Raw genomic sequence first — 23,957 nt, forward strand, 5'->3', positions numbered from 1 at the left:
GCCCACCTGACTGTGCCACCCAGGTGTCCCCATTATGTTCTTTTCTTGAAACTGTGATTCAAAGATAGAGTTCTAAATTCACTTTATTTCATGCTTGGTCCTAAGGGTGTTATGGGTTGAAATATGCTCCCCCCTACCCATTCATATGTTGAAGTCCCAAACCCTAGTATCTCAGAATATGACTGTATTTGGAAACAAGATCTTTAAAAAAAAAAAAGTAATCAAGTTAAAATAAGTTGACCAGAGTGGGCCCTAACCCAACATGACTGGTATCTCCATAAGTAAAGGAAATTTGTGGGGCACCTGGGTGGCTCAATGGGTTAAGCATCTGCTTTGGCTCAGGTTATGGTCCTGGGGTCCCAGGATGGAGCCCCATACTCAGCTCCCTGCTCAGCAGGGTGTCTACTTCTCCCTCTGCCTCTCCCCCTGCTCATGCTCTCTTTCTCTCTCAAGTAAATAAATAAAATCTTAAAAAAAAAAAAAAGGAAAGGAAAATTGTACACAAACCCAGAGAAGACATGTAAAAACACAGGAAGAAGTCAGCCATCTATAAAGCCAAGAAGAGGGCCCAGAAGAAACCAACCCTGCCAACAGCTCAATTTTAGACTTCTAGCCTCCAAAAGTGTGAGAAAATAAATTCTGTTGTTTAAGCGATTCAGTCTGTGGTACTTTTCTTATAGCAGCTGAGCTGACTAATACAGGGCCATAGTAATTGAAAAAGATAACTCACCACAGTAACACAGAGCCAATGAAAGAAAAGCTTCATGGACTGAATTAAAAAAAAAAAATCTGAGGATGCCATTCACCAATGAAGCAAAAGTTTTTTGAATTGTGACTAGTATATTTCCATCTCCTTCAGTGTCTGTGGACTATATCTGCATATTATTTGGTCATTGTTATATTATTTAAATTTTTAACAAAGTGATTAAAAATCCACTGAAACTACTTTAAAAGATTTTAAAACAGACTAGAAAATTGTTTCCAAGGGTCCTAATGGTGCAGAGTTTTATAGATGACACATTCTCTGTATTTGGGCAACAAATAGCAATGAAAACATTCCAAATATCAAATTCTCTCTTCAAATCATGAGATTCTTCAGAAAAACAACAGATTTCTCATTCATTAATACATCACTTTTGCTTTGAATGCATATACTGAAGGTGTTTGTATTTTTAAAATTTTCTGCTGATAACCAATTATCATTACATAAAACCAACAATTACAGAACTTTTCTAATGGAAAAAGAAAGTTGTTTGGCTTATTTTAACTCTGGAGACTCTTAAAAATAGTTCTTGGTAACAGACTAAGAACCTATTATAAGATACCAATTATTTCCAAGGCATCTTATTTTTCAAAGGACTGTGATGATTCTACAATTTATTTTATTTTTTTAAAGATTTTATTTATTTATTTGACAGACAGAGATCACAAGTAGGCAGAGAGGCAGGCAGAGAGAGAGAGAGGAGGAAGCAGGCTCCCCACCGAGCAGAGAACCCAATGCGGGGCTCAATCCCCGGACCCTGGGATCATGATCTGAGCCGAAGGCAGAGGCTTTAACCCACTGAGCCACCCAGGTGCCCCGATTCTACAATTTAAAATATAATTTGAAAGGGCACCTGGGTGGCTCAGTGGGTTAAGCATCTGCCATAGGCTCAGGTCAAGATCCCAGGGTCTTGGGATCGAGTCCCCACTGGGCTCCCTGCTTTGTGGGGAGTCTGCTTCTCCCCCTCCCTCTGCCTGCCACTCCCCGCTGCTTGTGCGTGTTCTCTCTCTCTCTCTCTGTCGAAAAAGAAATAAAAATCTTAAAAAATATAATATAATTTGTAAATATCCAGGGATTCGGCAACAACAACAACAAATCTGTAAATCTACCTACTCAGACACATATAAACTGGACACATAAAAACTATTATGTGCTGTAACAGCTAAAAGGGAACACAAAGTGAGGATGTCAGTGTCAACTCCTTTTTGTTTGGGAATGACCATTTTTCCCATTGGGATTAATCCTGTAGATAAACTCTTGACAAGGAGTGAAGGCACCAATGTCAATCCGTATAATAAATATCCCGTAAAGCCTAATTTCTTTTTTTTTTTCAATGAAAACTAATATAAGTAACAATTCAAATGCTCTTTTCGCTTCATAGTGTATCATCTTGCACACCCCCAGGAGACCGAGTAAAGCGTTCCAGTTTACACGTGCACTAACTTTAATCCCACTTTACAAAGGTAAATTGAGAAAACTCGGGGGTCAGGTAGCAAAAAGTTTTATAAATCTAAAATGTAAACAACCTTTTCCTTTGAAGCTCAGAAGGAGTACTCAGAAGATGGAAGAAGTATTTTCCCCCAAAGCTTTATTGAGATATAACGGACATAACACACTGTGTAAGTCAGAAGCACAATGTGAATGGATAAGTGTATATATTGTGAAATGATTACCACAATAAGGTTAGTTAACACACTTTTCACCTCTCTACGATTTTGTTTTGTAGCAAGAATATTTAAGATCTACTCCCTTAGCAACAGTAATGTTAACCAGTCACCAAGAACTATTTTTTGAAAGGTGGGAAATACAGAGGTCATTTACATCTGCAAAGTGCTTAGCCTTTCTTTCTTTCCTTTTTTAAAAAGATACTTAAATATTTATTTATTTGACAGACAGAGAATCACAAGTAAGTATGGAGGCAGGAAGAGAGAGAGCAAGGGAAGCAGGCTCCCCGCAGAGCAGAGAGCCCGATGCGGCTGGAAATACGACCCTGGGATCATGACCGGAGCTGAAGGCAGAGGCTTTAACCCACTGAGCCACCCGTCCTTAGCCTTTCTTGAATGACAGGGAAACACAAAAGCAGCCTCGGGGACAGGGGAGAAAGGCACTAGAGGCAGGAGGAAAGAAGAATGGGATTTGGGAAAAGTTCCTCAGTCTAAATACCCAGGAGGCTGGCCATCACACTGTGCTTCTGTTGCAGCCAGACTTGAATCCAGGGTTCCAGCTAATCTAGTTTAAAGCAAACTAGGTATGGTTAACTGTGCAATGTACTATATCCGGAAGTATACCGGTCCTAGAAGGCTGTGTGGGCTCCTGGTAAAACAGGCCTTACATAAAGTAGAAGTACTAACTTCCCAAACCAGCATCTTATAAAAAATTCCAGATCCCTAGGAGTGTGGAAGCAGGCTCTTCAGCTAACCATACCTCTTAGAACTTAAGAGATAATTCTGATTTCCAAAGAGTTACTCTGGAGCACAGATCCCGAAATGAAGCTGGAAATTAGATTCATAAGCACCGGGAGTGCTGTGTGCACTAAAAATCCTTATCTGATCCCTGTATCAGGAATCCAGAGACCAAGCTCTTAGCAACTCTTGCCTTGTCCTAAATGTCTCCTTTATAAAATTTGAAATTTCTTTGGGATGCGGCTTTCATTTCTTTCTTTTCTTTTTCTCCCCTTCCTTCCTTTCTTTTTAAGATTATGTTGTTAGGTATATCCAAGTTTAAAATTATTTTATTTTCCTAGAGAATTATGCTTTTTCCTCCTTTGTAAAAATGTATCTTCAATTTTTGATGTGAAAGGTGTAAAAACGTTTCACTCGTGGATGAACCATTGATATAGCAAAACAGATTTAGATGATATGGACAGAAAAACAGGACATATAATATTATTGTTCTGGACAAGGGGGGGTGACAATAGTTTGATTTGTACAGTGGGCACGCTAACAATCAAAACCAGATGATGACTGTGTAGCTGATTCACAGTATGACAACATTCTGTTCAAATCTCTAATATTTGCCCCACTTTGTCAAGCAATTTCATTGGCTTTACATCACTTCTTCCTGCTACTAGGTAATGTTTGTGAAAAGAATGAAAACTAATTTTCTTACAGTAGGACCCCTGCTAAAACACATATGTTAATCAGTACACTGATTAACCATATCCTTGGACTGAAACAGAATACTAAATGAAAGAGTACTATAATGCAGTTAACCTATAAATTAATGTTTTACCAAATACACTTTGAAGACATCCAACTAAATTTATCTAGAAAAATAAGTTTTGAAAGACACTTTGGGGAAAAAATAGCCACGTAATATAATTCCTAAGTTTTACAACCTATCTTCCAAATCAACTAATGGTATGGTTGGTTATCCTCACCACTGTTCCTGTCTTATAAAGAAGGTTATAAGTTAACAGGAGAGTATTTAATGTCATGTAATAGCATAACTAAGGTCAGAAGAGTCTTCTCTAAGCCAGTTCTTATATTTCTCATTAGCAGAACCTAATTTCCACTACCCAAATATGTTTAGCAAATAAAAGGTAAAGAGAAAAAATTCCAGGTAGCACAGGTCTGTCTGCAGAGTAATGGGATATTTTAACTGATAATCATCATCATTTATTAAGTGCTCCAGGTGCCAAGCATTGTGCTTAGTACCTACAGACATTATTACATTTAATTCTCACAGCTCTCTCTGACAGACAGTTATTATTCCCTCCCTTCTGCAGAGGAGGAAGCCGAGACTGAACTGGTTCGGTAAGTTACCCAGGTAACACAAACTTAGTTCCGCTTTGCTCCCAAGCTTCTGCATTTAATCAGTATGCATTACTTGTTTGTGGGTAGACATAACAATAATATCAGCTAATATAACAGGATGTCAAATGCAACTTTTCCTGTCCTCTCGGAATTTCAGCAGGGGCCTCAGAGGCCAAGATCAAAACAACAGGAGTCAAATACTTCCATATTCTAAAGAGAAGTGCAAAGCTTAGAAAGTGGGGCAGCCAAAAACCAGCCCTGCTAACATCAGTTCATTATCCTCTTATCGCAACTATGTAAAAAGAATTATAATTAGTTAGTTGTAAGGATTACAAGGGACAATGTGAAGAACTTCTTTTTTTAATCTTTGTGTGTGTGTGTGTGTGTGTGTGAAGAACTTTAAAGAAATTAGACAGTGTGTATTTTCTTGCCTCCTAAAGGAAAAGGAGGAGGTACTTCCTGGTTACCTCAAGCCAAGGGACTGGAAGCTCAAGATAATCACTCCAAGTGCTTAACTTGTACCCAGAATAAGAGAGACACAGGGACTGGTAACCACTCCCACCCAAGGGGATAAAAAGTGCTGGTTCATAGCTAAATTTTAAAGACCACTTAGGTACAGGGGCACCTGGGTGGCTCGGTGGGTTGAAGCCTCTGCCTTTAGCTCAGGTCATGATCTCAGGGTCCTGGGATTGAGCCCTGCGTCGGGCTCTCTGCCTGCCTCTGCCTAGTTGTGATCTCTGTCTGTCAAATGAATAGATAAAATCTTAAAAAAAAAAAAAAAAGACCACTTAGGTACAGTAGTCGGAATAAATGTTTCAGCAGAAGAGGAAGTTTTATGAAATGCCACAATGTGAAAACATATAGAAAAGTAACTTTAATTACATGAAACTTTACAATTTCATTAAATTAATGTAATGTTAGTAACTGTCCATACAATTAATGAAGTTTATCTTAATATTTTTATCTAATTATCCTTTTTAAAACCTCCTCTGTATTAAGAAATAACTATAAGAAATTAGAACTTTTAAACTTTACAAATAACTTCAAAATAACTTTAAAGCAAGTTATTATTATTTTTTAAGATTTTCTTTATTTGAGATAGCACCCGTATGCAGGAGAGATAGAGAGAGAGAGAGCGCGCGCACATGTGCATGGGGAGGGTGCCCCGGGGAACAGAGAGAGAAAGAGAGAGAGAGAGAAGTAGGCTCAGGACCACATCATGACCTGAGCCAAAGGCAGATGCTTAACCAACTGAGCCACTGAGATGCCCCAGTAACATAGTTTTTAAATCACAAATTCAAACTTTGCTGAGCTCTTCTTAGCACCAAAATTCTTACTTCCTATAGTGTCAAAGGTTGAAAAAAAATTCTAGAAAGTTAAAAAAAATAAGCTTTAAATATCATAAACTACTACTTTTTAGAAATTTTGAAAAATAGAGAAAATGAGGGAAAACACCTCTAAGCCTACCACCTCCAGCATAATCGCTGGTATATTTTGGTATATTTCCTCCCTGCCTTTTTTCATAAGCATATTTTTATATAGTAGCAATTTTAGTATATATGTATTCACATCCTGCTCTTTTTTAGTGTTATGTAAAAAAAAATGCACTTTCAAGGATTTAAAACTATAGACATAACAAGCACTCCTAAAAACATACATTCATATCCACTGAACATAACTTCCAATGTTATTCTAAAGCCAAAAAGTCAGAAGACCGGATTTCTCAAGTTCTCAAATCCCCAAATTATACATTCAATGGATATTTTCTCTCACTTGACAATATAAAAACAACAGAAAGTAAAACTGCATTCACATAATTATCATTATTTTTTAAAGATTTTATTTATTTATTTGACAGAGATCGCAAGTAGGCAGAGAGACAGGCAGAGAGAGGGGGGGAAGCAGGCTCCCTGCTGCGCAGAGAGCCCGATGCAGGGCTCAATCCCAGGACTCTGGGATCATGACCTGAGCCAAAGGCAGAGGCTTTAACCCACTGAGCCACCCAGTCGCCCCATATTCACATAATTATTAAACATGTCCCCTATTCCTCAAATTACCATAGAAACACACGAAGTATTAGATCTGTAGTATACTAACCTTCCGGCCCAACAATTACCTCTTTAAAGCATCCAAGTTGCTCTCCTTCCCCTCCTCTTTCCTGGACAATCCAGTCCTAAAGCCATTAGGTGGAACAGAGTAAGGCAGGCATCCAGAGTAAGGCAGAGCTGCAAGGGACCAGAGCAGGTGATCAGAGCACCGGAGCTGGAGGGATCAGGATAGCATCTGTGTAAGAGAGGTCACATGGTGTGGCCTGTGGGGCCTGAACAAGGTCAAGTGCGCAGGCCCTACACAGGTGCAGCCTTGCCCAGGATGTCAGTGGCTGAGCAAAATGAGGGGGTATAAGGCTGATGGGTGGTCTGGGTGGACTTTCAGAACCAGCGTGGGGTGAGGAGCCGGGGCAAACTGGCCCACAGTATTGACAAGTGAAACTCTGGCTGGATTTCAGGCTGTCAGCGGGGTGTCAGTGTGTAACAGACAACCTGCACAAACAGAACACCTTGATTGACTACAGGCTTCCCCCCATCTATAAGCAGAGCATTTCTAGGAAACCTTTCCTAACCCAAACTGGTGTAAAGTGAAGAAGCGATCACCGTTAATTTATATGGAAAACTGTTTGAGCTTTCCTAGACTCCCTCCAAATAACTTCTCTTAGGGTTTTCTGTTACCTTAGGACACATTTTGCTAATGGATGCACAAAATAAATTGAGCTAAAGCACAGATGCTCACAGATGCAGTTCAAAGCCATGGTGGCTGGATGCTGAGATACTGAGAGTAGTTTCACGGGAAGGAGCTCCGCAGAGACAGGCTAGCTCTGTGTGTGTGGCAGGGCGGGGTAGGGGGTCATCGTGCAGAGGGTGGGGCAGCTGCGTCTATAACAGCTCAGTGTGATGCAAAACAAATGCTGAATGCTATTTTCACTTTTTGCCTTTCTTTGTAAAATTGCAGATTGCCCATAAAAGCAAAGCAGCCTAATGTGAACTCTCAAAAAATGGGGGATACCTGTAACATGCAAATATTAAAAAGAATGAGGTAGAGGGTGCCTGGGTGGCTCAGTGGGTTAAGCCTCTGCCTTCAGCTCAGGTCATGATCTCAGGGTTCTGGGATCAAGCCCCGCATTGGGCTCTCTGCTCAACAGGGAGCCTGCTCCCCACCCCGCCCCCGCCTGCCTCTCTGCCAACTTGTGATCTCTCTCTGTCCAATAAATAAATAAAATCTTTTTAAAAAATTAAAAAGCAAAAAAAAAAAGAATGAGGTAGAGATCTGTGGGCAGATATGGAAAAATGTCCAAAATAAAAGTGGTGGAAACAATCTCTCTAGTATGATTACATCTCTATACAGACTTTTAAAAAGGATATACAGATATGTATAATACATACTCATACACACACACACACCCCTTGCCATGATGTAAACTGACATTACCACAGCTGATTCCTCCTGCATTCGGCCTCCTTCTCTGAAATGGGAGGGGATGGACGAGACCTCTTCTCTTCCTCAAAGTGGACCAAGGGATTGCTTAGAAAGTGATCATTTGGACTTTCTCAGTTCAGTATGTGGTTGGTTCTGTCAGTAAAAGTTACATTATCTTCACATGGATACTTTTTATATAATCAGACCATACTTTAAGAAAATTTTTATAGGGCGCCTGGGTGGCTCAGTGGGTTAAGCCGCTGCCTTCGGCTCAGGTCATGATCTCAGGGTCCTGGGATCGAGTCCCACATCGGGCTCTCTGCTCAGCAGGGAGCCTGTTTCCTCCTCTCTCTCTCTGCCTGCCTCTCTGCCTACTTGTGATCTCTCTCTGTCAAATAAATAAATAAAAAAAATCTTTAAAAAAAAAAAAAAAAAAAAAAAAAAGAAAATTTTTATAGTCTTTGTAGTAACATGACTCAATATTCTATAAGATTAAATTTTATGGACACTGTGTGTTGGATTGTGCTGGATAAGCAAGAAATCACCAGTGATGGGACCAGTGATAAGGCCTTGGAACAAGTTTTTTTTACTCTTTATTTTATAACTTTTTACAAGGCTTGAATCTTTTTTTTTTTTTTTAACCATGGTTATATATTTTTTATTGTTTTTAATATTAAAACAGGATCTATTCAGGTGGTAGAATAATGGATCTTTTAAGTTGTATCCTTTATATTTTTCTATATTAAATAAAATCTTAATTTAAAAAAAATGAATACACAGATATTGCAGAAATAGCACTTCCAATAAGTTATCCTAGGGGTGTAATTGGATAAATTCACGAATATGTACACAAGAGTAGGCTTTTTTATTTTTTTAAGGTTTTCCTTTTTTCTTTTTTCTTTCTTAGTAAACGCTATACCCAGTGTGGGGCTTGAACTCATGACTCCAAGATCGAGTCAGATGCTCTCCTAAATGAGCCAGCCAGGCACCCCAAGAGTAAATTTAGATTACTGTAAAGCTGAAAATAAATTTCCAACAGGGGACTATCATTAAATGCACAGTATTACAGTAAATTCATACACTGAAATACTAATAAGTTATACCATGTTCAAAATCTATTAAGAAAAAGAAAAATATTATAAGAATTAATTCAAAAATCTAGATGAATAAATAAAATTTAAAAGTAAATATATACTGAAACATTGACAGTGATTATCTCTAATAATAGAACTATGGTTGAGTTTTCTTTTAGTTAATCTGTATTTTCTAATTTTTATTGTTTTACTTTTTTAAAGATTTTATTTATTTATTTGACAGAGAGAGAGACACAATGAGAGAAGGAATACAAGCAGGGGGAGTGGGAGAGGGAGAAGCAGGCTTTCCACCAAGCAGGGAGCCTGATACAGGGCTTGATCCCAGGACCCTGGGATCATGACCTGAGTCAAAAGCATATGCTTAACAACCGAGACACCCGGTACTCTATATTTTATTTTATTTTAAAGATTTATTTAATTGAAAGAAAGAGAGAGAGCACAAGCAGGGGGAGTGGCAGGCAGAGGCAGAAGAAGCAGACTCCCCACTGAGCAAGAAGCCAGACACAGGGCTTGATCTCAGGACCCTGGGATCATGACCTCAGCTGAAGGCAGATGCTTAACTGACTGAGACACCCAGGAACACTTGTATTTTCTAATTTTTAAATAAAAATAAACATAAATCACTTGTATAGCATTTGTTACCCATAAAGGTAACTTACTTTTTAGAAGATTCATCAAATATGTCCTGAGCACCCACTTCATATAAAGGCATTTGGGAATTACAATAGCAGTAACAGTAGTTGAGCCATATTTTTTTTTAAAGATTTTATTTATTCATTTGACAGACAGAGATCACATGTAGGCAGAGATGCAGGCAGAGAGAGAGGGAGAAGTAGGCTCCCCACTGAGCAGAGAGCTCGATGTGGGGCTCGATCCCAGGACCTCGGGGAACATGACCTGGGTTGAAGGCAGAGGCTTTAACCCACTGAGCCATTCAGGCGCCCCAGTATTGAGCCTTATTAAGTAACTATTATGTGCCAATCACTTCAGTCACGTTATCTCAGTTAATTTTCGGAGCACCTCTCTGCGGTAGTAGATCAGTTAGGATTAAGTTTGTTTACAGATTACTTAAAAACTGAAAAGAGCAGTGGCTTAACCAATGTTTGTTAAACAAAGAGATGTCTCTTTCTCTGCCACTTAAGAGAGAGCAGGCAGCCCAAGGTGCCCCCAGGTCCTCAGGCTCCAGTGTTTCTGCTACACCATCCTTATCATATAGCTCCTGTTGTCATGATCACTTCAGGCTCAAACTAGCTGTCAGAGCTCCAACTATTATATCCACATTCCAGGAAATAAAAAGGAAAAAAGGGAGCTCTATTAAAGCCTCATTCCTGGAAGTTCCATGTAACACTTTTGCTTATGGCCCACTGACCAGGACTTAAGTCACATGTACTGTATGAATGGAGGCTGGAATATAATCATTCATCTTTTCATCCTGCAATGTGCCCAGCAAAAAACTGATTTCTGTTTCTTTGGAGAATGCATATTAAAGTAAGCAAAAAATCTCTGCTGCAGGCAGGTTACTTCTGTCCTCATTTGTAGACAGAAAACAGAGGTGTAGAGTCACATAGCTGAGTGGCAGAGAACATCATCAGACTATGTACCTTTCATTTCATATTACGTCCCATTAGAAAATTAATACATGAAAATAAAATACAAACACGCTCACAGGAAATTTATATATAAGTACGGGAAGTTTATTATTAAATGGGATTTGACAGATGAGAAAGTATCTACCAGAAGAACAGAACTAAGAGGCATACCGGACAAACAGAACAACAGTACAAGTATTTCTCTTGTTTTTGCCTTTCTTGAATTCATTTTAACATAATTTATACAATAGTATTATTCCTTTTTAAATTTTTTAATATTTATTTGAGAAAGAGAGAGAAAGAACAGGCAGTGGGGAAGGGAAGCGGGAAAGGGAGAAGCAGACTTGCCACCAAACAGGGAGCCCGATGTGGGACTCGATTCCAGGACCCTGGGATCATGACTTGAGCTGAAGGCAGACGCTTAACCAACTGAGCCCCCCAGGTGCCCCACAGGCGTAGTATTCTGTATATGTTTTTTTTCATGCAAAATAATGTCTGTATGATTCATTCATGTTGTTGTATATAGCAGTAGTTTTCCCTTTTTCATTGCTGAGTATTATTCCATCCAATGGAAACAGCAGCATTTATTAATCCATTCTCCTTTTGTTTTTGTTTTTTTTTTAAGATTTTATTTATTTATATGATAGACAGAGATCACAAGTACACAGAGAGGCAGGCAGAGAGAGAAGGGAGGAAGCAGGCTCCCCACTGAACAGAGAGCCCAATACGGGTCTTGATCCGGGACCCTGGGATCATGACCTGAGCCAAAGGCAGAGGCTTTAACCCACTGAGCCACCCAGGCGCCCCGAATCCATTCTCCTTTTGACAGATACACACATTTGTTCCAGGTTTTGACTATTATGAGGAAAGCTCTTATAAATATTCCTCTACGTGTCTTTAATATACACAATTACTTATTTCTCTTGGGTATTAACTAGGAGTAGAATTGCTGGGTTATAGGATACACAGATGCTTCACTTTAATAGACGCTGCCAAAGGCTTTTCAGAAGGATTTGTACCAACTTACACAACTTACAATTTACACTCTCCCCAGCAGTCTATTAGTTCTGGTCACTCCTCAGCCTCACCAGCACTTACACTGTTAGTCTGTTACATTTTAGCCATTCTGTTATGCAGTGGCATCTCGCTGTGGTTTCCATGTAAACTTTACACTCATTTATTTCTTACCATACCATGCCACACATCCTTTATTACCACAGAATCATATTTTATTTCTTCAAATGATTTTTTTTTTTACAGGTGATCATACTCTGCTGGAATGAAGCATTATAAATTCCAAAAACAGTACTAACCCGAAACAGGTCAGTTTGGGGACATTCTAGGTCAGTTCTTTTCTATCATAGATGGTAATTTCTGTCATAAATTTAGATAAAAGATGGGAGAAAATGCCAAGAGTGTGTGGAATTATGGAAGCCAAAGGAAGAGAATCTTCCAAACAGAAAAGAATGGTCAACAGATACACCACCAGAAGGTCAACTAAGGTAAGGATGCCTGGGTGGCTCAGTTGTTTGAGCATCTGACTCTTGGTTTTGGCTCAGGTCACGATCGCAGAGTCCTGGGATCAAGGCCCTGTATCAGGCTCCGCACTCAGCTGGGAGTCAGCTTAAGGTGTTTCTCTCTCCCTTTCCCTCTACCCATCCCCCCACCCCCCTCCACTCAGGTTTGCCCTGGGGTGTTCTGAGATAAATAAATAAATAAAACAAGTTTAAAAAAAAAGTTTAAAAAACAAAGGTGAGATCCGATAAAGACCTGAATGTGTATTAGCCATTAGGACCTAGGCAAGAGCAGGTTCGGTGGCATGGAGGAAGCTAAAGGGAGGTCACAGTGAACTGACAGGCAAATAGGACAAAAAGAATGGAACCAGCAACTGGAGACAATCCTTCAAGGAGCTCATCCAGGCAGGCAAGTGGACAACAGAGTAGTAGCTAACCAGGAACACAGGTTTCAGTAAAGCCTTTTTTTTTTTTTTAAATAGAAAAGAACTAAGATTATTTAAACACTGGTGGAAAGGAGTCAGTAGAGAAGAAACAAAGGTCTGAGAGCAAACCCCTAAAGGGAGAGATGGTGTGGCACCCACCTGGAGCTGCAGGGGTTAGCAGCTGACAGGAAGAGGGACAGCTCTCCCACTGGGACAGAAGGGAATGAGGAAAGAAAGTAAGGACGCAGGTGTACTTATAGAAGGTGGAAGGGCCGTGCACGGATGAACTTCCCTCACCCTGAAGGCTGCCGTCTCCCCTCTGAAGTAACAGGTGAGATTATCTGGTAAGAGTCAAGTGAGAGAGGGAAAACCCCAGCGCAGGGGAGGTTTTAAGATAGGCTCGGTGCAGAAAAAAGAAGCAAGAATCTACAGGTTCCCTAAGCAGAGAGTTTTTAAAAAAGCAGAGTCAGGAACTAAACCTTTAAGAACAGGAAACATGATTAGGATCTGTAAACGAGCAGAAATGACAAAATCAGGCAATGAGTGGCCAAAAGACTAGTGAGGGCTGACAGGATCAGGATAATGTGGATCACAGGTGATTATGGGAGGGAAAATGTCCTAGAAAGAAAAGGAAGAGGCACATCAGTATCTTAGGAGTAGGGAGCCTGAAGACTGAGAGGGGTCCTCATTCTTGATGAGAGGGCATTAATGAATGGTGTCAAAAGGACAGCTAGATGACAATCAGTGAGCAAATGGAGCAGTGATGAACACAACAGCTATCGTAAAGCCAGTGAGACGAATAAAAACACAAGGGGCAAGTCATTTCAAACACAATGTTTTAAAGCTGGGAAAAAAACCTATACATCTTTAAAAATTGTGGCCAAAAAAAAAAAAAAAGAAGGATAAATACATGGAAAACGGTTTGGGGAAAGTTAAGTCTTATGGAAGAAAAAAGCTTAGGAGTCCAAGAAGGATGGCAGCTCTCACAGAAGTGGGAGAAACACGAGAAGGTGTGTATAATGAAGACTCAGACCAAGTCATGAAAAGTTTCTCACACCAAGTCAGTGAAGCTTGCTCATGGTGTACTAGGTCTCAATCTATGAAAAGAAAATGCCTGACTATTTTAGAGAAAAGACCTGGCTACTTGAGGTTAAAATCTTGAAGAGCTACTCAAGCTACTCAACAAGATGCACAGTTCAGAGATAAGTGGCTGGATAGCTGATTGGAGTTGGATGGCATGATTCCTAGAGGGTCCGGCTTATCTGATTCTTCACCTCCCTGTAAAGCTGGGCACAAGAATGAACAAAATAAGCTGGGGCCAGAAACAGGAAAACTAGTGATTCACTCCACTCAGGGGTATGCCTTGCTTCTTGGGGTGCATAATGGAAGATCAGTGGAGAAAGCAAGCTGGTGATATGATGAGGGCAAAACTGAAGTCTCAGGCACTGGGTGAAGGAGAGGCCTGTTTGTGGGGAGAAACTGGGCTTGAGGGAATCAAAAAACACAAGGAAAGTAGGAACATGTAATATCCACAGAGGAGGGGATAGAGCGGGCAATCATAATTTTTCTGGGGAGGAATGGAAAGACAAAAAGGGATCATCAAAGGGCAGGAACAGCAGAAGTATACATTGGTCTGGTTTTATAAAACATGCCCACACCATCACCAAGATTCTTGAGCCGGCTTAGTGAGTGAGGACTGCCCAGCGAGTCAAGTCCCTCCTCTTGCACTACAGGCCAGTGTTTCATGAACTGTCCTAACCAAACCCATGGCAAGAAATACATTTGTTGTCAAAATACACACATCTGAAACAGAAGTTGCACAAAATAATTACCCTTACTACATATGATAAAACATAAAGTTAACATCAAATATTATGTTCCCATGATGCAAATATACTTAAAATTCTAAAATAAACAATATAAAAATTAAAATGAGAAGAGATTCAGTGTAATGCAATAGGTGACCTTTCTTGTTCATAAATTAATTCCAGTTCTGAAAAACACAAAGACAATGCTACGTACTTATCAGGTTCACTATAGAGTCTTTTATTCTTTTGTTTTAAATTGGGTCAGGGTGGAAAATCCTAGTTGAAACAATAAGTTGGTGTGAATGGCAAAAGTAGTACTACATTCTTTCTACTTTGCAATGGAAAGTCTCTGGTCTTAATACAAAATATAAGCAATGTCATATAATCATTCTTCACAGTAAATGAAGAACTAAACCACAAAAATCCATTTTCTTGGCAAATTAAAAGCATGGTACAACTTATAATATCAGTGATCCCATCACTTTGGACTGTGATATCTGTACCAGACTACAGCCACCTTATCAGCATTAATAAAACATCCCATAATGGTATGGAATGAGGTATGTCATCACTAAGAGATGAAATTATAATTTTCAGCTGATTTATCATCAAAAAGTCATAAACATAACATCCATGCATTCTACTTTTTTAGTGTTTTATTTATTGAGACAGAGAGCGTGAGCATGGGGTGGGGAGGGGCAGACAAAAAAGGGAGAAGCGGGCTCTCTGCTGAGCAGGGACTCGATCCCAGGACCCTGAGATCATGACTGAGCTGAAGGCAGGCACCTAACCAACTGAGCCACCCAGGGGCCCCCCATCCATGCATTCTAGATGAATATTTTTTCCCAAGAGGCATGTAGCCATTTCTGTTTTGAAATTAAAACAACAATGAATCTTTACCAGGAATGGTCCTTGAATAAAAAGGAACCTGAGATAATTTTACTTTTTTTGTCTTTGAAAATATTTGAAAAGGCTTACTGAAAAACCCAGTATACTGTGTTTCTAAAAGTCTTTTTAAAGAGTTTTAGCTCTCATCTGCAACATTAATACAAATACAAAGACATTAATACAAAAACCTGTCATTATAGTCAGGTTTTGCACATTTGATAAACCTGTATTTTAAATAATCTTCATTAAAAGTCTTAGGCTCTTTCTCAATTCACTATTTTCTCAACATTTTTATACTTCCAAATGCAGCTATTGAACATGTTTCTGGATCCTTACTTCATGCTTTCTTCTAATAGCTAAACAATAAATTTTACAGGCAAACTGATCTAATTTACTTTTAAATTACAATTATTAGGGGCACCTGGGTGGCTCATTCCATTAAACGTCTGCCTTGGAGTCAGGTCATGACCCCGAGGTCCTGGAATCAAGCCTGGGAGCAGGGAGCCCGCTTCTCCTTCCTCTGCCCTTCTGCCCTGCTCGTGCACTCTCTCTCTCTTGATTAGACAGCAGGTCACCACTTTCACACACAGCCAAGACGATTTTGCGACATTTTGCCTGACCTTGAATTATGCTAATTGGATTGAACTATGCAATGATAACCACTGCATCGTGATCCTGTGCAAATGGACCATCACTTTAATTCACATAATGTTGCTCTTTTGTTCCTTGCTAGCCCTTACCATGGAGGTAGGGGCCAGGAAAAGGGGAGTTTGCAGTCAACACTGTTGCAGAGCAGGCTGTGGCCTTTCCTCCCAGCAGGTCCTATTATCACTGGCTTCAATAGGCTCTATAGAGTATCAAAGAATACAGATAAATATTTAAATATAAAATTATGCTTCATATTGCCAAGTAACCAATTCAAACATATCTTAGATAGCTGGAGATTTTTGTTTTTTTCACTCCAGTGGAAAAAAGAAAGACAAAAACAACAACAAACCACATCTCTTTTAAGTTGCTGTAAGAATAACACACACTCATCCATCTCTCTTAATTTTAATATCCATGCAAAAAACCCCATACATATGCCATTTCTATCAATTTAAACTTTGAAGGAAGACTAGTAGTTTTCTTCCATGTTCTCTGTTGTAAACATTTATCACTGTGATAAAAACCTTGAAAGTCAGAAATCTAACTTTAAAAAAAAAGCATAAATAATAACCTTTAACTAATATAAGTGGCTTAATATTGCCTAAACTGAATGCTAAAAAGTCTACTTTCAGGCTACTACTCAGGAGTCTAAGACTTCTAAGGAAAAAAATATTGAATTTCCTTCTCAAAAACAGGGGGTACAAGAGAAACATCTGGAAGAGCCAGATGTGAAGTCAGTCCTTTCCATTTCCTTCTCTTGTATCACCAACAGTTACTTAATCCTTCAATCTTACAACCTCCTATAATGCCGATAAAGTGAAGAAAAACTTCATGTTTTCTTTTCCTTAGGATAAAAATTACTCATTGAAGTCAGAGAGGAAAAAGACAAAAAAGATTCCATCCTGTCTAATCCTCTGGGAACCAGTGCAGGACACTCCTTCAAGTTTTAGTCTTTTTTTTTCACTTAGTTTTCAATGTCCCCACTTTCACTGAGGCAAACAGATCACTGCCAAACATTTTTTATTAATTATTTTTATTAACATATATTGTATTATTAGCCCCAGGGGTACAGGTCTGTGAATCATCAGGCTTACACAAGTCACAGCACTCACCATAGCATATACCCTCCCCAATGTCCATAGCTCGACCACCCTCTCCCTAACCTCAAACATATTTTTGATCCTGACATTGTACAAGTTAATCTATTTCTCAGTTTCCAAAACAATAAAGGGAGTATTTTCCACCTATTTTATATGAGAAATGGGAGGATGAATTTGAAAATTTTCATACGTTTTTAGCAGGAGGTACAACTTCGAAGAACTTTTATTTTTACTTTTATTTAAATTTAGTTAGCCAACATATAGTACATCATTAGTCTCAGATGTAGTAAAGAACTTTTTAAAATTTTTCATATTTATTTATTTATTTATTTTTCATTGAGAGAGAGAACACAAGCAGGCAGAGTGGCAGGCAGAGGCAGAGCGAGAAGCAGGCTCCCTGCTGAGCAAGAACCCTGATATGGGACTTGATCCCAGGACTCTGGGATCATGACCTGAGCCAAAGGCAGCAGCTTAACCAACTGAGCCACCCACATGCCCCAGGAACTTTTTTTTTAAACTAAACTTACAGATCTAAGTACTTCAAAAAACATCCCATATGATAGAATCAACCAAATGTGGCCCACCACCTGTTTTTATATAGCCCCTGAGCAGACTGGTTTTTATTTTTTAAATGGTTGAGAAAATAATCAAAAAGTATAATATTCTGTGACATGTGAAAATAATATGAAATTCAAATTTCAGTGTACACAAATAAACTTTAACTGGAACACAGCCCATGCTCTTTCACTGAAGTATGACAAGGCTCTTCTGGCAGGACTGAGGGCTGATAGAGATTGATGGTCCACAGAGTCTAAAATATTTACTTGCTAGCCCTTTACAGAACGTTTGCACTCCCTGCCTTAGGAGACCATACATTTATTTGAATAATACTACAAATCAGGAAAACATTTTTGAAAGTCCATTTTTGAAAATGCTTTCATAGCTATAACATATTCTTTTGACTCTTCTCAATGGTGGCAAACCTTCACTCTTTGATTATGAGTATGAATTCTGGAGATGGTTAAGCCACCTGGAGACAAAGTTGAGTAAGACTGGTTATCAAGATGAATCAACCAACAAACATGTATTAATAATCTATATATTTACCAGAAGCGAAGATCTCTTCTGGAAAAAAGCATTCTCTGACTACCAATCATGTGAGGGTATAGTAATTTGTTTTCATAGCTCTGATTCAAGATAAATAGGCTGTATATGCATGGAAATTGAAAGTACAGAGGTGGGGGACACCTGACAGCTCAGTCAGTTTAGTGTCGGACCCTTCATCTCAGCTCAGGTCTTGATCTCAGTCCTGAGTCCAACAACAAAAAAATTAAGTACAGAGGAGGAAAAAAAATAAAACTAGAAGATCTACTTTCTTGTGTGGCTGGGAATATGCTATAAAGTTTTTTTTTTTTTTTTTTTTTACAAAGAGGAACTCCAATAGTATTTCGGGCAATATACTTTTGGAACAAATGAGTGACTCCCAAATAAAATTTTATTTTATTCACTTTTTATTTATTTTTATAATTTATTTTGAAGTAATTTCTACACCCAACATGGGGCCTGAACTCACAACCCTGAGATTAAGAGTTGCGTGCTCCACCAACTGAACCAGCCAGGCACCCCCACCCTCAAAAAAAGTTTAAAAGAACAGGATTCACTGGGTTGTAAAAGTTGCTTAACCTTCAGTTAAAGCCCATCTTATTGATTTATAATCACAAGTTATAAGACAAAATTAGCATCAATCAATCAATCAATCAGTAATCCCTTCCACTCATACAAAGCAAACCATTTATCCCCGGCCCTCTTCTCTTCTAGTTCCATATGCTCTTCCTGAGCAATTCCGTCTGCTCTTAAGCCTTCAATTACCACTTACTTGCTAACTCTGCAATCTGAATCACCAATCTCAGCCTCCCTCCTGAGACTGGTGGCTCTGGACCCTCCTCTGGCAACTCCACCTGAAGTGTCCAAGACACTTCAAACTCAACATGCTCTAAATGAAACAATGCTCTTCCTCCCACATTAAAAAAAAAGAAAGAAAGAAAACAAAAAACGAAAACCACCAACAACAGAACAAGCTCCTCTATCCAGTTTCCCAAGCTAAAAAATGAAGTCATTTACTTTTCTGTTCACCTTCAAAGCCAATCACGTTTTAAGCCCTGTAAATTCTACATCTTCATTATCCTGTCCTCTCCTCTTCACTTCTGTTACGTTTTTCCCACTCCAGGCCCTTACCCTCTCTTATCTGGACTATTTCAATACTGTTAGCCTTCTAACTTATCTCTCTACGTTTTACCTCTCTCCGTCCAATTGAGCCTCTGTCCCATGCGGCTACGTTATCTGTCTTCACTACCTAAAATCCCCCACTGGCTCTCCATTGTCTTTAGAATTGAGTCCAAAGTTCTAGCATGATCCACAAGCTCTTTACTGTGTGGCACCAGCAGACTTCTTTTTTCTCTTTCTGAGTCATAACTTTTTACTTACCTACCTCCATACGTTCTTCTGTAACACATCATGCATTTCAAAGTATTAAAACTACCTTTAATACCACATTCTATAGTGAACAATTTTGCCAAACTGGATAAACCTTCATTATTCCAAATGAGAGGCACTGAAACCCCATGCTTACCTCATTTCTAGCAATTTCAGTGATCCTAACCTGGTTAGCAGTCAAGTTCAGAAATGTTCTTTTGCCAGTTTATTTCCAAGCACCATCCCCTTTAGCCCAGCCTCTTATCTCCATACACTCTAACCTTTATTTCTTTTTAAATAGACATTAAGATTTTTAAAAATTAATTGACTGGTTAATTTTTGAGAGAGAGAGAGAGAGACAGAGTGAGAGAGCAGGAGTGGGGGGTGGGGTAGAGAGAGAGAGAGAGAGAGAGAAGCAGACTCCCTCCTGAGCAGGGAACCCAACATGGGACTGGATCCCAGGAGCCTGGGATCATGACCTGGGCCAAGGGCAGACATTTAACCAACTGAGCTACTGAGGGGCCCACACTCTGACCTTTAGTCAATAAACTACAACATATTCCTCACAAATACCATATACTTTCACGTAATATTTCTGTTTTCATCCACATCTTCTGTTTCCTTCCCCAACTCAGTTAACTCCTATCCTTTTCTCAAAGCCAGATTCAAATATGATATCTTCTCTCTAATCTTCCTTCTTCCCCTCATCATTGTCCCCGCTGAATTCTATCTCTATCTCTGTTACAACTCTTATCACACTGAAATTGTAGGGACTTATTTACATGTCTGGTCATTAGCTTCTTGCCACCAGGAGAGCATTTTCTTTTCTTAAAGCTAACATTTAACTTACCGTCTGAGAACAGACATTTTAAACTTCTTATGGAAAAATAACCACCTCTTCTATTATGAAGATAATGCCATAATTGCAGTAACTGAGCGATGGAGAGTTTAGAAACAAGAAGAATCCCATCATTCATGGGGGGGGGGGTGCTCTTATATACAAAGTATAATTAAATTGTAGCTTGGACAAACCTCCATCCACATCTTGCAATAGCAGTTTCTTTTTCTTTATGTCTCTTTCTTTCCTTCTTTTTGAAGAAGTTCTTTACAGAACTCTCCTAAACACACCTTGGGTTTTATCGGTATTTCACTCACAGAATATGAAACTCCATACAATGCAAAAGTTAGGATTAGGATTTTTGGAGTTTGCCTGGTCTGCATGCTAGCCTTCCTGCCTAGGCTCTTTCATAGGGGATTATTCCACCTCTGTATCTCTTAATGAGGACCCAGAAATAACGACAACCCTCATGGTGCTGTGGTAAGGATTCAATAAACTCGTGCACGTAAAAAATTTGGAACACTGCCTGGTTGAGAAGAGGTCCCAATAAATGCTGACTGATGTTATGACCAGTTTTAAAAACAGTTTTCTTGCTACTTATTTTAGCCAACTCGGTAGTGTTAACCTCCCAGAAGGAAGGAATTGTATTCTACTCATACACAAATTCGATGGAAGTACTAAAACTGTGCCATGAAATATAATAGGTGCTCAATAAATAATGTGACTGTAAGGCTTCAGACCTCCAAGAGGAACAAACTATAAGTTATAGCAAAATTTATACATAGAGTACGTATTTAAAATAATACTTTAAGTATTTTCAAAACACCTATCTTCCACTGAACTGCTTAAACGTAAAACTTTTAAAGCAAGGGTGCCTGGGTGGCTCAGTGGGTTGGGCCACTGCCTTCGGCTCTGGTCCTGATCTCAGGGTCCTCGGATCGAGTCCCACATCAGGCTCTCTGCTCAGCAGGGGACCTGCTTCCCTTCCCCTCTCTCTGCCTGCTTCTCTGCCTACTTGTGATCTCTGTCAAATAAATAAATAAAATCTTAAAAAAAAAAAACTTTTGGGGCACCTGGGTGGCTCAGTGGGTTAAAGCCTCTACCTTCAACTCAGGTCATGATCCCAGGGTCCTGGGATCGAGCCCCACGTTGGGCTCTCTGCTCAGCAGAGAGCTTGCTTCTCTCTCTCTGCCTGCTTCTCTGCCTACTTGTGATCTCTGTCAAATAAATAAAATAAAATCTTTAAAAAAAAAACTTTTAAAGCAATACAAAAATTGTATTCATTAGAAACTTTACCTCTACTCCATTTAACTTGCTCTTAGTATCCAGTGGTCTAAAATTCTTGTGTATAAGACAGATCATTTAAAATACAATTTCCAGGGGCACCTGGGTGGCTTAGTGGATTAGGGCCTCTGCCTTTGGCTAAGATCATGATTGCAGGGTCCTGGGATTGAGGCCTGCATTGGGCTCTCTGCTCAGCAGGGAGCCTGCTTCCCTTCCTCTTTCTCTCCGCCTACTTGTGATCTCTGTCAAATAAATAAATAAAATCTTAAAAAAAAAAAAAAACAAAACTCAATTTCCAGGTTTAGAAAACTCTCTTTTCACATCAAAACAACTAACATTCTTCCTTTATATCTGTATTTTAAAAAATCTATTGCCACAGTTAATATTAAAAACAACAACAACAACAACAACGAAAGGCCAAGAGACACAATTACTACATTTCCTGGTTTCTGCCTGGGAAACTACTTCAGAACACGCCTACAAGTATCCCCAGTAAAAAAGTCTGCTGGTTACAAACTGCTATTCTTTTTTATTTCCATTCTCCCTCTAAAACCCCACATACATTCATATACCAATAGAAAAGAATGCACATGTCTATAATAAAGGTCGTACAAAAAAATACAGCTACATATTAATTTTGTTTTGAAGGTCTAAAAATTTACTAAGTTTTTACTAAAAGCAGATGAAAGTCTAGATCTGAAGCAATACTCCCAGCTTACTTTACCAGGTAACTTAAACTCTATTTACTTAAAGCAAAAATTGCATTATTTGATTGGTACTGAACTTCATGATAAATAATGCAGTAACAATATGTAGATAATATGTTCTATTCTAGAAAAATTTATTGATCAGTTAAAAAAGTGGACCACACTTCAAACAATACTGATTTTGTTGGGGTGGGGGGAACTTAAACAATTTATTTACTAAGTAAACAGAGATTTAGGACTTTATCTAAAACACTGGAGGTGAATCACTAGCTTCGGGGTAAAGGCTTACAGAGTGCCTACTATGTGCCCGGCATTTAGTAGTTGCTTTACAGAATATGCTTAACGCTGGTGCACAAATTACAATACCTAACATTTACAGACTACTCTCACTCATCTCCTTTGACCTTCAGACTACCCCTAAGCATGAACATCCCAGATTTACAGCTAAGGAAACAGAGGCCCAGAAAAGTCGATTTGACCGAGGTATCACATGTGTTCCGTGGGTCCTGGCCGAGACTCCAGCCCTTGACTCATTATCTAATCATCATCTGCTATACTCTTACTCAAAAGTTCTTAGATGTTGCGTTGTCCAATTTTAACATCAAAATCCTACTGGACAACTTTCAATGCTGTGCTCATTAGATTCTGTTATGAATCAAAACACACAAAAAGCAAGAACGTTTAAAAGTCCCATCTTCTGAGCCTGTCGACGTTCAAGCTCCCTGGCCAGCCCCCGAGGGCGACAGCCCCGCGCTTCCTCCGCGACGGGGCGCTCCCTCTCCCTGCCCTAAGACTGCCCAGCGCCCAACGCTCCCGGTCCCCGAGGTGAGTGGCGGGGACATGCCCCGCCCGCCCCCTCCACAGCCGCCCGGCCTACGAGCTGGGCCCCCAGGGCTCATCGTCGCGTCGCGGGGCGCAGGGTCCCGACAACTCGCGCGTCCCTCGGGGCCAGGGAGGAGCTCAGACTGCGGAGCCGACACCTCCGCTGGCCCGCTCCCGCACTGCCAGCCGGGCTTCGGACGCCCAGCATGCGACGTCCACTGCCACGAGGAACCGAGGCCCCCTCCTCCCAGCCCGCCCCGGATCGCCCCGGGCCTACCTGCCCTGGGTCTCCACGCCGCCCCCGCAGCCGGGCTGCGAAGCTGTCCGGCTCTCCGCGGACGCGCCAGGTCTCGGCGCTCTCACTCCGGGTTGGCTCCGTCCCGCCCCCGCAGGCCCTACGAAGGCCCCGCCCCCGGCCGGCAGCGGCCCCACCCCCGCCCGGCAAATCTCGGTTCTTATTGGCTCCTCTTCCCACCCTTCACGCTAGGGCCCGCCCCCGGCACCGCCCGAAAACCGTCGAGAAGGGAATAGCTCCTGTTGGGAGTCAGCCTCTGGGCTAGAACGTTGCCCCAGAAGTTGGTGGCCCGGATTCCGGCCAAGGCCTGTAGCCGAAGTCCCATTGCAGTTGCCGTGCCTGCGGTCCTACTGGCCCCACGGTGATGGGCCTGAATTTTACATGAAGGTTGACTCTTCCTAGTTTAAGCGAGGAATCCAGATGGCATCTCCCTCAAGGAAAGCATGAAATTCTCTCTTGCCACTGCATTTGCAGTCCGGTGCCA

At 40.2% G+C, this 23,957-nt stretch overlaps 1 protein-coding gene across 1 annotated transcript in view; it reads right to left on the reverse strand.

Annotated features, from left to right (window-relative positions):
* Nucleotides 1-23,575, reverse strand: part of DENND2C (DENN domain containing 2C) — an 82,666-nt gene extending 59,091 nt beyond the window's left edge. The window contains exon 1 of the mRNA XM_059136808.1: nucleotides 23,456-23,575. The gene's annotated coding sequence lies outside the window, so the exon portion shown is untranslated. The remainder of the gene's footprint in view (nucleotides 1-23,455) is intronic.
* Nucleotides 23,576-23,957: the final 382 nt, after the last annotated feature.

This window comes from Mustela lutreola, chromosome 10, assembly GCF_030435805.1.
Source record: "Mustela lutreola isolate mMusLut2 chromosome 10, mMusLut2.pri, whole genome shotgun sequence".
NCBI lineage: Eukaryota > Metazoa > Chordata > Mammalia > Carnivora > Mustelidae > Mustela > Mustela lutreola.